The 11833-nt window shown below is 37.1% G+C and overlaps 1 protein-coding gene across 3 annotated transcripts in view; it reads left to right on the plus strand.

The window, feature by feature from the left end:
- Positions 1-11002: 11002 nt before the first annotated feature.
- Positions 11003-11833, plus strand: part of HUWE1 (HECT, UBA and WWE domain containing E3 ubiquitin protein ligase 1) — a 141549-nt gene continuing 140718 nt past the window's right edge. For 2 of the 3 annotated variants that reach the window (XM_059049730.2, XM_067023828.1), the window contains exons 1-2: positions 11003-11111; positions 11311-11411. The gene's annotated coding sequence lies outside the window, so the exon portion shown is untranslated. Of the gene's footprint in view, positions 11112-11310; positions 11518-11833 lie in introns of all 3 variants that reach the window. The other variant, XM_067023823.1, reaches the window with a different exon arrangement.

Here is an 11833-nt window from a genome sequence, read left to right on the forward strand (position 1 = left end):
GCATTGGTCCATATGTCTATCCTTTCTCTAATACCACACTGTCTTGAATACTGTAGCTGTATAGTAAGTCTCAAAATCAGATGATGTGATTCCTCCAACTTTATCAACATTTTCAATATCATTTTGGCTATTCTACTTCCTTTGCCTGTCCACATAAATTTTACAGTCAGCTCATCTGTATATACAACAAATCTTACTGGGATTTTGATAGGAACTGCATTACATCTACAGATCAATTTAGGGAAAACTGACATCTTTAATATGTTGAGAGTTCCAGTCCATAAACATGGTACATTTCTCCAGTTATTTAGGCCTTTGGAGATTTCTTTCATCAGTGTTTTGCAGTTTTCAGCATATAGATTCTGCACATGTTTTGTTTGATTTTTATCTATTTCATTTTTTGGAGCTATTATAAGTAGTATTGTTTATTGCTAGTATATAAAAATGTGATTGATTTCTGTGTGTTGATCTTATATTCTTGAACTTTGCTAAATTCACTTATTAGTTCCAGGGGGGTGAGTGTGTGTGTGTGCGTGTGTGTGTGTGTGTGTGTTATTTGTGACTGTCTGTGTAGACAATCATGTCATCTGTGAATAGGGACAGTTTTACTACTCTCCCTCCTTTCCTCTCCTCCCCCTCCCTAACTGCCTAGGATTAAGATGCCTAATTTGGATGAAATATAAGAGTGGAAGATAAGTAGAGTTGTGATAGGTCATCTGCAAATTATTCAAGTTGCTTAGAAGTCATTCTACATGCAAGAGGGAGGGGATATGGGGATACATGTATACATATAGCTGACTCACTTTGTTATACAGCAGAAACTAACACACCATTGTAAAGCAATTATACTCCAATAAAGATGTTTTAAAAAAGAGAAGTCATTCTACAACAAGATAATAGAAATACATATGCAGATGATATCATGTACTATGAAAAATGATAAAATAATTTAAAATTTAATAATAAATATTATAAAAATACCAGTACACCTATGTGCCTGGGACTGCTCTAATAATTGTACATAAATGAACTTATCTAGTAATCACAATGCTATCATATGGGTACTATTTTCCCCATTTTACAGATGCAGAAACTGTAAATGGCAGAGCTGGGTACAAACCCAGGTAGTCTGGCTTCAGCACTTGCATGCTTTACTATTACACAATGGAACATAAGATTCTAGAAATGGACTCTAAGATATCTGGGAGATTAGCATTTAATAAAGGGGGCATTTCAAATGAATGAGTAAAATGTCAACTATTCAATAATTATGTAGGAACAATTGGATAGTCATTGGGAAAAATTAAAGTTGGAAATCTACATTTGTTCTGTACATCAAAATAAAATCTACATGGGACAAGTATTCAAAGGTAAAAATTAAAAGCATAAAGGTGCTAGAAGAAAACATGGAGAAAGTTTTATAATCTTGATGTAGGGAAAGATTTGCAAAGTACAACACATATGCAAGCTATTATAAATGAAATGAACTATAATTTGATTATATAAAATATTTTAAATTTGTATAGTCTAAGAAAAAATTTACAAGGTTAAAAGACAAATAACAAACCGAGGAAAATACTTGAGACAGGAAGACAAAGGGTTATTATCCATAATATAAAAAAGAGCTATTCCATTTAAAAATCTGGTTATTTGAGGTTTTGTTGTTGTTGTATTAATTCTTTATATATTTTGGATATTAGTCCCTTATTGGCTTTCTGATTTGCAAATATCTTCTCCCATTCAGTATGTTGTCTTTTTGTTTTGTTGATGGTTTCCTTTGCTAGGCAAAGCTTTTTAGTTTGATGTAGTCCCATTTGTTTATTTTTGCTTTTGTTTCCCTTGCCTGAGGAGATATATTCAGAAAGATATTGCTAAAATCTATGTCAAAGAGTACACTGACTCTGTTTTCTTCTAGAAATTTTATGGTTTCAGGCCTTACAGTCAAGCCTTTAATCCATTTTGAGTTGATTTTTGTGTATGGTATAAAATAATAGTGTAGTTTCTTTTTCTTTTTTTTTTTTTTTTTTTGCATGTGGCTGTCCAGTTTTAACAACACCATTTAGTGAAGAGACTATCCTTTATCCATTGTATATTCTTTGCTATTTTGTTGTAAATTAATTGTCCATATATGTGTGGGTTTATTTCTGGACTCTCAATTATGTTCCATTGTTCTATGTATCGGTTTTTCTGCCAATACCATGCTGTTTTGATTATTATAGTTTTGTAACATAATTTGAAATCAGGGAGTGTGATACCTCCAGTTTTGCTCTTTCTTCTCAGGATTGCTTTGGCTATTTGAGGTCTTTGTGGTTCCATATAACTTTTAGAATTTTTTGTTCTGTTTCTGTGAAAAATTTCCTTGGGGTTTTGATAAGGATTTCATTGAATCTGTAGATTGTTTTAGGTAATATGGACATTTTAACAATGTTGATTCTTCCAATCCACGAGCACAAAATATCTTTCCATTTATTTGTGCCAGTTTGGAAAACAGTATGGAGAGTCCTCAAAAAATTAAGAATAGAACTACCATATGATCCAGCTATTCCACTTCTGGGTATTTATCCAGAGAATACAAAAACACTAATTTGAAAAGATATATGCACCCCTATGTTCATCACAGCATTATTTACAGTAGCCAACATATGGAAACAACCTAAGTGCCCATCAACAGATGAATGGATAAAGAGGATGTTTTACATACACACACACACACACACACACACACACACACCAGAATACTACTCAGCCATAAAAAAATGAAATCTTGCCATTTACAACAACATGGATTGATCTTGAGGGTATTGTGCTAAGTGAAATAAGTCAGACAAATACTACATGGTTTCATTCATATGTGGAACACAAAAAATAAACAAACAAAACAAAATAAATGAATAAACCAAACCAAACAAAAACAAACATGTATATACAGAACAGAGTAGTAGTTACAAGAGAAGTGGCAGGTGGGAGTGCAAACTGGGTAAAGGGGGTCAACTGTAGGGTGGTAAATGGGAAATAAATTTTTGGTGGTGAGCATGCTGGCATGTATTCAGAAGTAGAAATATAATGTGGTATAGATTAAACATATAATGTTATAGATCAATGTCACTGCAATAAAACATTTTAAAATAAAAATTAAAAAAGAGAATTATTCATAATCGGTAACAAAATACTAAATTTAATAAAAACATGGGCAAACAACACAAACAGCCTACACATTTGAAAAAGGAAGAAGAATACAAATGGCTAAGAAACAAATGAAAAGGTGCTCAACTTTACCAAAAATCAAAAACAATGAAAGCAATAACATATCACTTTGACATATCAGACTAACAAAGAAAAAATGAATGAAAATGCACAGCTTTGGCAAAGGTATGGGGGAAAATCACTCTCATACTCTGATACTACAAATATAAATTTGTATAATTTCTTTTAGAGGGCAAGTTGGCAATAGCTATCCAATTGTAAAATGTGCATACCCATTGGAGCAATTCCATTTCCAGCATTTGTCTTACAAAAGTACATACATGTGGGGCTTCCCTGGTGGTGCAGTGGTTAAGAATCTGCCTGCCAATGCAGGGGACGTGAGTTCAAGCCCTGGTCCGGGAAGATCCCACATGCTGTGGAGCAACTAAGCCCGTGTGCCACAACTACTGAACCTGCACTCTAGAGCCCACAAGCCACAACTACTGAGCCCACGCACCACAACTACTGAAGCCCATGCGCCTAGGTCCCATGCTCTGCAACAAGAGAAGCCACCGCAATGAGAAGCCCGCACATTGCAACGAAGCGTAGCCCCCTCTCACTGCAACCAGAGAAGAGCCCGCACACAGCAATGAAGACCCAACGCAGCCAAAAATAAAATAAATTAATTTTAAAAAAAGAATTATACACATGTGCAAAGCTATTTATAAGTATGTTCATTTTAGCACTCTATAATAATGAAAAATCAGTAACAATCCAAAGGAGCACCCACCCCATGCAACTAATTTTTTAAAAAAGGTAAAGTTTTAAGTATTGATATATTAAGAAACCCATAATCTACTGTTACCTTATCCACTTATTTCCAAGGATCCTCAGGGTATTCTTATAGGGTGACTATTACTTAAATTAGCACAGCTTTGTAACCTGTAGAATGGGCATAATTGTAATACTTGCCTCATAGGGTTGTTTATTCATTCTTTCTTTCAAAAAATATTTATTGAATAGATACAAATGTTAGGTACTGTGCTAGGTGCTGGGGTACAAATATAAACAAAACAGACATAGTCCCTGCTCTCGAGGAGCTGACTGTCCACTATAAGGTGTGTGTGTAGGGTGTATGTATGTCTGTGTGTGGTGGGGGGAACAGGCATTAATCACACAGCTGTACAACTGTCTTGGGTGCCCATGGAGTAAAATAGCAGAGTATCATGAAAGTGTATTACAGGCTGCCTTGGTCTAGTTTTGGGGAGGTGAGGGAAGGCTTCCCTGAAGTGATATTTGATTTAAAAAAAGATAGTGATGGACCAGGCACTTTGTACAAATGCTCACTCCAGAGATTAGTTAAAAAGAATAAGGTAGATGTATATACACTGACATAGAAAGCATGTCAAGAATACATTGTCAATAAAGCAAGTTGTAAAACAGATATAGCATGATTCTCTCCCTTTTTATGATTAAAAAATTTATCGTATAATACATATATCTAACAATGTATAGACAGAAAAAGATCTGGAAGAATATATATCATACTAACAGTTGTTAACTCTATTTGAATAATTTGTTTGTCTGACATTCTGTAATCAGAAAAAAACAATAAAGACGTATATATATAGGAGCAACAGCATTAACATTAGAAATGTTAGTATTCGAGGCAAAAAATTTTAAATATGGTAAAAGAGATACTGATAAAAGATACTATCTACCAAGAATATCTTCTGTCATGAACATATATACCAAACGATATTCCATTAAAATATATAAAGAAATCAGAAAAACAGATAAGTTATATTTTATAAGGTAACTTTTTAAAAAATGCCTTTGCAACCCTTGCAAAAGTTGATCGTGTACTAAGTCACAAAAGATAGCATAATACATTTCTAATAGTAGGAATCATAAAAGTCACGCTATTGGACCACAGTGCAATACAACTAATTTCTAAGTACAAAAACAGCCAAAAAAAAAAGTTGTCACTTCAAAAATCAAACAACACTTCTAAATAACTCATGGTCAAAGAAGAAATGAAAACCAAAATTATAGACTAGAAATTAATGAGAATGAGAGTACTACATATCAAGGTCAAACAGAAAAAATTTATAACCTTAAATGATTTTAGAAATAAGTAAGGAAGACTGAAAATGAATAAGCCACATATTTAATGTAAGCCATTTCAAAGAAAACAGCAAAACAAACTTAGAGAGAACTAGAGGAAGATATTAATAAATATAAAAGCTGAAAATAATTTATTAAGTAGAGAATAGGATGGGAGAAAGTGGTAGAATAGGAAAATAAATCCGAGAAATATGGTTTGATTGACGGATAGATGATAGCTATGTGATAAAGTATAGCAAAACATTAATGATAAAATCTATGTTGTGGGTATGCAGGTGTTCACTGTAAAACATCAACTTTGCTCCATGTTTGAAATGTTCATAATTAAATAGATTAAAAACCTATTATCATCCAGAACATGAGTTTGTGAAACACTGCACTAGAAGTTTCACTAAACCAGGAGAAGACAAAGATGTCCACTGTTGCTTCTACCATTTAACCTTTTTTCTTCCTAGAAATTCAATAAAACATTATACGTCAAGTAAATGCATATAGGAATTATAAATATGATGAGGGGAAATCATTATCCACCTGGAAAACCAAAGAAAATGAATAGAAAAACTATTAGAACTTATAAGGAAGGTAAGTAGGATGGCCAGTTACAAAAAGACATCCCATTATGCACGAAAAATATAAAGGGCTACTTCTAAATAGAGGTGGTAGTGAGGGGGAAGGGTGGTGAAACACGTCTTTCATGTTTTGCTCCATGAACGGTACTTCTGTAATGTTTGAATCTTTTACAACCAGAATGATTCACGTAGTTGTTTGAAAAGGGGAAAATAAATCTATAGTAGGCAGAATCCTAGAATGCCCCCTCCCTAGATTTCCCACCCTAATTTCTGGACTTTGAATGTGATGAGATACCATGCCTATGATTATGTTACATTACCTGGTAAAAGAGATTTTGCAGATGTATTTAAGGTTCCCCTTAAAATAGGGAGATTATTTTGTATTATCCCAATAGCCTTAATCTAATCACATAAACCTTCTAAAAGCAGAGAGCTTTGAGAGATTTCAAGCAAAAGAACGATTCAGTGTGCCAGTGCTGGCTTGAAGATGAAAGGGGACACGTAAGGAAAAATGTGAGCAGCCTCTAGAAGTTGGGAGCATGGGGATCTCAGTCCTACAACAGTAAGAAATAACAACCTGAATGAACCTGAAGTGGATTCTTCTCCAGAGAACTCCAGATAAAAGCCAAGTCTGGGGACACCTTGATTTTGGCATTGTATGATCCTAAACAGAGAACTCAATCAAGCCCACCAGGACATCTGACCTACAGAACTGTGAGACAATAAGGTGTTGTTTTAAATGGCTAAATTTGTGGTAATTTGTTATGCAACTATAGAAAACAAATACAAAATACATCACATCAGCAAAACAATGATGTGTCCTCTATCAAATTTTCAAAATTTCAAAATCTGTTAATGACCCAGTCATGCAGCAGGATAGGGAGATGACATCCCATACACCCCAGGAAAATGTAAATTGGGAAAATCTTTCTCAAAGTACACTGAGCAATGCCTATCAACCTCTCCCAAAATGTGGATATACTGTGCCTTATTGAAATTTATTGTAGTTAAATAATTATAGTGGTGAGGAAAGATTTTTCTAAATGTCCTTTACAGAATTGCTTATTAACAGTGGACAATTAGAAACAACATGAATATATGGCAATAGAAGACTAGTTTGTCAAATATAATATCTTACACCCATTTGATGAAATAAATTTATGCAATATAAAGCCCAATAGGAATTCTTATAGAACTTTACCAGCTAGTTTAAAAATTCATCTGGAAAAGAAAATGCACCAGGATAGCCAAGAAATTTGTGGGAAAAAAAGACAGAGGAGCTTGCCCTAGCAGAGATGAAATAATTTAAAGCTCAAATGTTTTTAAAAAGTATGGTATTGATGCTGGTATGGATTTTAGGACTATTGAACTGATGATTTACATTCAAACCCATATACATACTTAGGAATTTGGGTTTATTTATTTATTTATTTTTGACTGTGTTGGGTCTTCATTGCTGCACGCGGGCTTTCTCTAGTTGTGGCAAGGGAGCTACCTTTGCTGCCGTGCATGGGCTTCTCATTGCAGTGGCTTCTCTTGTTGCGGAGTACCAGCTCTAGGCATGTGGGCTTCAGTACTTGTGGCATGTGGGCTCAGTAGTTGTGGCTCATGGGCTCCAGAGAGCAGGCTCGGTAATTGTGGTGCATGGACTTAGTTGCTCCATGGCATGTGGGATCTTCCTGGACCAGAGCTCGAACCCGTGTCCCTTGCATTGGCAGGTGGATTCTTAACCACTGCACCACCAGGTAAGTCCCAGGAATTTGGTTTTTGATAGAGGGAAAGAATGATCTGTTCAATTAATGCTTAGGGCCCTATGAAAGATACTAATAAGTAATTAGTATTACAATGGAATAATATTCACCTATGAAACATACCATTGTTAGAACATTTAATGACTAAGAAAAATGTTTACCAAAAAAAATCCAGAAAATTAAAGAGCTAAATCTATAAAATTCTAAAATATTACAAGGAAATATAGAACAACGTTTCTAATCTTGGAGTAGAAGTCTTCTTATACAAGATTCAAAATCCAAAAGCCATTGATAAAAACCATTGATAAATTTGAATACATCAACATTTAAAACATCTATACTCAAAAAGATCCCATAAGCAAAGTTTAAAAATAAGGAAAAGTCTGCAAAAAAATTTCCCATACCCATAACAAATATTTATATCCAGACTACATTTTAATAAGAAGTCAAAAAATCCCATTGGAAGACAGATAAAAGAGATGAACAGGCAAAGTCACCAAACAACAAAAGCAAATGGCCAAAAAATCATATGAAAATATTCCTTAACTTCAATAATAATCAGGGAAACGCAAATAATGAGACATTTTTCAACCATCACATTGGTACAAAATTGAAATGATTGGTTAATACCGGCATGGATAAAAATTTAGGGAAATGGTTATTCTTATTCACTCCTGATATAGGTGTAAACTGGGTCTTTCTGCATGGCAATTTGGCATTACCTATTAAAATTCCAAAAAGTGCTGTTTGAGCCACCTATTTTACCTCTTCATATTTATCTTATAGAAATATTTTAGCATAGCACTGTTAATAGTAAAAAAATAAAAACACTGTAACAGTATAAGATTGAAAACAATTTTGTATCTATCAATAGGTTACTTATCAATAGTTAACTCTAGTACACTCATTCAATGGAATACTATGCAGTATGTAAAATGAATGAGGTAGATTTATATATACTGACATGGAAGGATCTTCAAGACATAGTAAGTGAATAAAGCAATTAGAAAGATACATAAAATAGGATGCCATTTATATTTTTTCAAAGTAAAAAACACAAAACAAAGCTATGTATTTCTATATGTGTATATATGAGGAACTTTACATTTTTCTGTTTTGAGTGTTTTGCAATAATGTATTCATTCACGTGTAATTAGGCAAACATTTTTTATTTATTTATTTATTTATTTATTTTTTATTTGGGCAAACATTTTTTAAATGAAAAAAGAACAAAAACGAAATTAATTACATGTTAAAAAAGGAATGATTAATGTTGCCATAAAATTGCTACAGACAGGGCTTCCCTGGTGGCGTAGTGGTTGAGAATCCTCCTGTCGATGCAGGGGACACGGGTTCATGTCCCGGTCCGCAAAGATCCCACATGCCGCAGAGTGCCTGGGCCCGTGAGCCATGGCCACTCAGCCTGTGCGTCCGGAGCCTGTGCTCCGCAACGGGAGAGCCCACAACAGTGAGAGGCCCGCATACCACAAAAGAAAAAAAAAAGGATACAAAATTGTTACAGACAAATATTTAATGGCATGACAAATATTCACTAGGTAATTAAATAATAACATGCTATGATACTGTTTTTGTTTAGAACAATAAGTACATGTGTAATGCATAGAGAAAGGCTGGGAGGACATAAAGCCAAAACATTAATAGTGGTCCTCTCTAGGTGGTAGGATTATAAGTTTTTAATCTTTTGGTATCTTCTTTATGCTTTCATATAATTTCTGGATAGTCTACAATTTTAAAAAATAGAAACAACAGGTGTGTGCGTGTGTGTGTAGGGGGATATCAGTTGAAATTAGGACTGCAAAAGGAGCTGGCAAGAGAACTAAAGGGTGCTGCGACTGAAATTAAAACTACAGTTGAGGGGTATGTGGGATTTTAGAATTAGGAGTTGGGGAACTAGACTTCATGGGGCCTAGGAATTGACAATAGAAATTTAAGGGTTAGAATTAGAAGTAGAGACCATGGATTATTAGAATTAATTCAGATGCTGTGAGAGATTGTAATTAAAATCAAAGTCCGTATTAAATTAAAAGGTTTTTTTGGTTTTTGTTTTTTTGCAGTACGTGGGCCTCTCACTGTTGTGGCCTCTCTCGTTGCGGAGCACAGGCTCAGCGGCCATGGCTCACGGGCCCAGCCGCTTGGTGGAATATGGGATTTTCGCGGACCGTGGAATGTGGGATGTGGGATCTTCCCGAACTGGGGCACGAACCCGCGTCCCCTTCATTGGCAGGCGGACTCTCAACCACTGCACCACCAGGGAAGCCCTAAAAGGTTTTTTGAAAAGTATAATGGCAATATCGGTGAGGGTATGGGAATATCTGAATGAACTGGAATTCTCATATATTTCTAGTGGGACCCTAGCTACTTCATTTCTACAAATTTCTCGAGAAAAGTCTCAGAAATATCCAAATATTTAGTAACATCAAATTTCATACCTGTATTTTTTATAATTAAAAAAGACAAACATCGAGTCTTTGTTAAATAATTACCATTACAATAGAGTAACATTCACCCATTAAAAATAGCATTGTAAGAATATTTAATGGGTCAATCTACCTCAAATGGGCCTCCATAAAACTGAGATTATATACAAAATTTTATGTGTAAATATATATATTTGGCGGGCAGTGAATCCATTAATCAGATTCTCAATTTGGGGCATTAACCACTGCTCTGGAGGGCTGGAATTAGAACTGGAGGGTACAATTACAGTTTTTATTTCCTCTACGTCTCAAGAGTACTTCAGATAGTGCTTTTGTCTCTATACTATACATGCTTTTTGTTAAAAATTCAAACCTTACCGAAGTATCTAGAGTTTGGAGTCAAAGCTCCCTTCTTCTGCACCCCAGAAGAAAAGCACGGTTAATAGTGGTAACTCCTACCTGATCTTTTTTATTCCTATGCATTCACAGATGTCGATCCTCTATAAGTTCTTTGCCAATCGACTGTCACCCCAAATAATACCAAGGAGAAAAAGAGAATGTTTATTGAGGTCTCACTACCTCCCTGTAGTAAAGGTTTACCTGTGTAAACTCACTATGGTAGGCGCCCCCGTCATCTCCCGCCCTCCACACAGTGTCCCCGCTTGCCCTCTCGCCCCCCCATTCTTCGCTAGGCAGCTGGGGAGATTAATTTTTAAACGTTAGTCAAATCAAATCACGTCACCCATCAGCGGTTTCCATCGTGCCTCGAATCAACTCCCAATTCCTTAGTGACCCTACTATCCTCTACGGTTGGGTTTGCTGGGCCTGGAGTACCTCAGGCGCGGTTCTCCGTAGGGGACCCGGCTTCACCGCGGAGGGAGTGCCCTCCCAAGGGGCAGGGGCGGGGCTTCTCGAGCTGGGGGCGGAGCCTCAGAACGAGTATGAGGAGAGCCGGAGGGGGAGGTTTTCGGCGGAGGGCGAGCGAGGGGAGCAGGTCTGTAGCAGGGCCGCGGACCCGGCACGCTCCTGCTAGTGCCGCCGAGGTGAGCGTCTTCCTCCGGGATGGGGGGCGGGCTCTGCTCTCGCGGCCGTCCTCTGCTCCTCGCTGGGGGATGTTCCCACGGGACCCTGCGCTGAGGCGCGGAGGTGGCGGCCTTGGGGAGCCTGCGGGAGAGGCTGGTGAAGGAACCCGGCGGCCTGCCTCAGCCCTCCCTCAACCCCGCCTTCTCTCCCCTCCCCCAGGCCTCGGCCGGCGCCAGTGAAGAGACCTCGCCGCATCTTCGGGGGCAGCCCGGCAGCGGCCGGCAGTGCGGCGAGAGAGCGGCCGACAGTGGGGATGCGAGGTACCGGCATTAGTCGTGGCCAAGTGGCCCTAGAGAGGGAGTAAAGGCCGGGCCTTCGGCGTTTCTCTCAGGGGTTCGAGGAAGGCGGCCTCAGAGGAGGGGGAAGGTGAGGGGCTGGCAGGCAGGCTTCGCGGGTAACTACTTAGGCGTCGTATATGTAGGTTTTGGTATCTAAATGGTACTACACACACGCGCGCGCGCGCGCACACACACACACATTCATTTCGGCTAATTGCTTTTTAAAAACTTAACAATATGTCTTGTAGATCTTCCTATATCAGGGAATCTAAATTTATCTCATTTATAAACAGCTGAATTGTATGATTGTACTACAGTTTATTTAACTATTTCCCGATTGATGTACGTTGGCTTGTTTCCCTTTTGGGGGAGGGAAGGGGCTATTACAAGCAATGGTATAATGA

The sequence above is a fragment of the Kogia breviceps genome, chromosome X (genome assembly GCF_026419965.1).
Source record: "Kogia breviceps isolate mKogBre1 chromosome X, mKogBre1 haplotype 1, whole genome shotgun sequence".
Taxonomy (NCBI): Eukaryota; Metazoa; Chordata; class Mammalia; order Artiodactyla; family Physeteridae; genus Kogia; species Kogia breviceps.